Source organism: Octopus bimaculoides, chromosome 9, assembly GCF_001194135.2.
Source record: "Octopus bimaculoides isolate UCB-OBI-ISO-001 chromosome 9, ASM119413v2, whole genome shotgun sequence".
Taxonomy (NCBI): Eukaryota; Metazoa; Mollusca; class Cephalopoda; order Octopoda; family Octopodidae; genus Octopus; species Octopus bimaculoides.
Window position 1 is genome coordinate 22972632 of NC_068989.1, and position 4746 is coordinate 22977377.

Genomic DNA, 4746 nt, shown 5'->3' on the forward strand with positions numbered 1-4746 from the left:
AATAATAATAATAATAATAATAATAATTAAAAACAAAACATATTTGTTAAATGACATGAACAGTGAAGCAGTGTTTTTTTTAACTTTTTCTAAATTCTATTCTAGAAAATGTTTTACAGATCCTACAGAATTAATATCACATCACTTATCAACATCATCATCTTTCAATGTCCATGTTTCCATGCATGGGTCAAATAAAATTTGTCAAGGGTCAGATGCCCTTTCTATTAGGGCCACGCATATTATGTCAGAAGACTGAAAATGAAAGACACCACCTGCACAATAACAACACAAAGTTACAGCTCTCACACAATGTCAAAACAAGGAGATACTAACGTGTACGCACACACACACACACACACACACAAAACAGGTTCCTTTTAATTTCCATTAACCAAATCCATTCGCAATGTTTTGGTTGGGTAAGAGTTATAGCTGAAGACACTCGCCCAAGGTGTCACATGAGATTGAACCTGAAACCATGTGGTTGGACAGCAAACTACTTACCACACAGCCACATCTGCACCTACATCATTTATGAAGATAAAAAAGTTAACTAATTCTTTTAAACGCCACAGAGTACTATGAATGAATAACAAATTGAACTGAAGAAAAAAAAAAAAACAAGAAAATGTTTGACTCAGTACATAAAAAACATGTAAACTGAACCAATTAGGAAGGAAAAAACCATTAACAGGAAAATCAATAATAGATATGAACGTAAAAAGGTTAAATCTACATATGTAGAATAATAAAGCACTTGGGTGTGCTTTAATAAGTAATTTTTAAGAGATAGTTAATAATTTGAATCCAGAAAACAATTTCCACTCCCACCACCAATGCCACCGCTAGGATGAAATGCCATCTTGCATCCTAGATTGAGAAGCTTTTTATTAAAGAAATGTTAACATGTGTAAGGAAACCACAACAAGTTTGCAAACAAGTGTCAAGAGAAGCACACCTATACTAGTAGTGTAATGGTCTTTGAGCCCTTAGAATTTAATCCAGCTATATTGGGCCCAAATATTCTACCTGTTTTATCGTCAAACCAGTCAGATCAGACTTCTCATATCATCATTCAACATCTGTTTTCCATGCTGGAATGTGTTGACCAGAGCTGATAAGCCAGAGAGCTGCACTAGGCTCCAGTTGTCTGTTTGGTTTGGTTTCTATGGCTGGATGCCCTTCTTAATGCCAATCACTTTACAGAGTGTACTGGGGTCTTTTACATGTCACCAGCATGAGTACCCTTTTACATGTCACCAGCACAGGTACCTTCTGTGTGTCACTGATATGGGCGCCTTTTACATGCGACCAACATTAGCCATGACTGTGATTTCACTTAGCACAACGTGTCTTCTCAAGCACAGCAAATCACCAGAAGTCTTAGTCACTAGTCATCACAAAGCTACAAAATAATGCATTAAAGGGTTAAACCTTCATACTCCAATTCACAAGGTTTCATATTAACTATAATATTCTGAAAAATACTAGGCCCCATCCAAATACTATCAACATTTAAAAAATATTCCTCCTTTATTAATGACACAATACACAATAAAATAGATTTAGTGTCCATGTCAGTTTCTTTTTCTTTGACTTGGTGTTGAAAACATTATTATTTATCAACATCATTTTAATGCATGAATCAGATGGAATTTGTTGAGGCAAATTTTCTACAGTCAGGTGCCCTTCCTGTCACTAACCTTCACTTGTTTCCAAGCAAGGTATTTCCCATGGCAAGACATGTTTTTCACAGAAAACTGGAAACAAACAACATAACTTGTATGCTGGTGCTACACATTTACAAATATCACATAATATGAACAGAGGGGTACGCTCAAACACACCTACATATATATATATATATATATATATATATATATATAAACACACACATATATGTATACATGAAAGGCTACTGCACAAAGGAACTGAACCCAAGACCACATCGTTGTGAAGAAAGTTTCTAAACCACATGACAATGCCTGTACCTACATATAATCACCGTCTTAATGTTCATCTTCCAATTTGGCTTCATTTGGACAGTTTGACAGAATGAATGAGCCAAAGGACAGCATCTTGCTCCAATGACTGCTTTGACATGGTTTCTATTGCTTGATGCCCTTCCTAACACCAATTACTTTACAAAGTGTAGTGGATAGTTTCTTTGTGGCACCAGCTCTACTGAGGTTACCATGCAGCTTGTAAGGCCAAGACCCTCTTCAGGTGAGTGGGGCTGTAATAAAAACAAAGGTGGCTTTATGCTAAGAAATGAGAGATTAAAGTATGAAAGAAAGGACCAGAATAGAACAGATGTCTTGCTGAGACAAGCTGCAAGGCTACTCACATTATAAAATAGTGGGAGTAATTGGGGAGGAGTTGGAAAGTAGAATGTGAGAGATATTGAGAAGGTGAACAGGAGTGGGGACAGAAGAGGGAGTGAGGATGGGTAGAATGTGCATGGGTGTATGAGGAATGTAAGGGATGGTTAGAGAAGGGGAATAGATGGGACTGCAAGTATAATGAATGAAGAACAATGATTGAGGAATGGTCAATGATAAATATGCATAGGAGGGAAAGTAGGTGATGACTGCAGAGACTGGATTAGGTTGATCATATTAATCCCAGTGCACATTTTCAAGGCTGGTACTTGTACTGCTCTTTTTTCACTGGACCACTAATTTACAGGGATATAAACCAACACTGGTTGTCAATCACACACACACACACATTGGGTTGCAATGCAGCTCCCATCTCACCAAATCCACTCTTAAAGCTTTGGTTGGCCCAAGACACAGTGAAACTGAACTGAAACCACGTAGTTGTGAAGCTAATTTCTGTTCTATACAATTATGATTAATTAGGTAAGTAATAGCTTATTCATTTTTTATTTTGCCATAAAACATTTAAGGGGGGGGGAGAAGGCTTCCAGAGAAAGTATACCAGAAATGTTTTGCTTTATCTCCAGTGTACCACAAAATCACAAAAGCTAAGATCAATTCTATTAGAGTCTTCACTCCTCCTGTAAACAACTAAACTTATCAAGCTGTTTTACAAGCTCACTTTTGGACTAATTATTACCAACACACACTACCATCAGGTTCCTCAGATTCTAGATTCATAAGGCAATGAGCTGGCAAAATACTCAGCGGCATTTCGGTGATCTGTACATTGTGAGTTCAAATTCTACCAGGGTCAATTTTGCCTTTCATCCTTTCAGGGTCGATAAAATATGCACCAGTCAAACACTGAGATTGATGTAATCAAGTTATCCCTCATCCGGAATTGCTGGCTTTGTGCCAAAATTTGAAATCAATAGTAAGGTAAATATAGGGAGCAGTTTAGAGGCAGACATATAATCTTAATGAGCAGGGGATTATTAACTTATTTCGAACCCTAGTTGAAGTGAGTTTACTTCACTTATTCTTTCAATGACCTTGGAAAAAGCATAAAAGTCACAAATATTCTGTATCTTACTTTGCACTAAAATATTCAACCTTTATGTCAACTCAAAACATAATATTAAATTTAGAGTGAGAACAGGAATTGGGCTACAGTCTATCTGAACATACAAGCTTGTTCAAATCTCTAGTTGAAGATATCATAAAGAATTGCACAGAATTGCACAGTTGCTGCAAGTTTAAAACACTATGCATTGCAAACTCCATTAAAAGTGGTATGAATGTCACACAATATTGTCCATTTTCTTATATTAAAAGAAAATTTACGATTCTATGTCACCTAAGGATTTAATATTAATGCACAGTTATAACCGAAGCAGAGATAAAATTACCTTATGATGAATGGTGAAAACTAAATTAGTTTTATTCTTGTCATTGTGGCAGTTGGAGTAGCTTGATACGGTCTTAATTAAGATCATGAATATGAGGAATTTTATCAAACTGTCTTTATGAGTTGGACTGGAGATTAAAAAAATAAAATGAAATATATTAGCATGTCATGAGAAGAGGAGATATACTTCTAACAAAACCCTTCATTCACAGCTTCCATTATCAGAATCATCGTTTTAATGAACACTTTTCCATGCTTGCATGGGTTAGATGAAATTTGTTGAGGCAGATTTTCCAACAGCTTTGTGTGCCTCGTATCACCAATTCTCACCTGCTTCCAAGCAAGGTCATAGTTCTCCATGACCTGAGATGTTTTCACAGAAGATTGCAAATGAATAACACTGCTTGTGTGACAACAAACACTTACAACTATCACCAGCTAGCAAGACAAGGCACAAACACACACACACACACACACACATATATATATATATATATATATATATATATATACATATATATATATATATACAAATATATTATATACATATATACACAAATATATATACATATATTTTATACATATATACACCAATATATGTATATATATATATATATATATATATATATATATATACACACACACACACACACACACACACACACACACACATGGACACACATATACAAATACAAAGACACAAATGTCTCTCTCTTGATATATAAATAGATACACACACATGCAATCTTTCAGTTTCCATCTCACAAATCTATTCACAAGGCTGTAGTAGAACTTGGAAGACACTTGCCTGGAGTGTCACATAGCAGGATCGAACACCAAGTCATGCAGTTGAAAAGCAAACCTTTCAACTAAACATCCATATCAGCACCAGATGCTAGATATTTCCTCTCTCACTAACACACGGCTTCTTTTTTTTTTTTTTTTTTTTTT

General features: G+C 35.5%; 1 protein-coding gene across 6 annotated transcripts in view; it reads right to left on the minus strand.

Annotated features, from left to right (window-relative positions):
- The window catches only part of LOC106878206 (uncharacterized protein KIAA0825), a 176526-nt gene that overhangs the window by 124950 nt on the left and 46830 nt on the right, over positions 1-4746 (minus strand). The window contains exon 1 of one of the 6 annotated variants that reach the window (XM_052970498.1): positions 1999-2016. The exons of the other annotated variants lie outside the window; for them this stretch is intronic. The gene's annotated coding sequence lies outside the window, so the exon portion shown is untranslated. Of the gene's footprint in view, positions 1-1998; positions 2017-4746 lie in introns of those variants that run through there. 6 annotated transcript variants of the gene reach the window in all.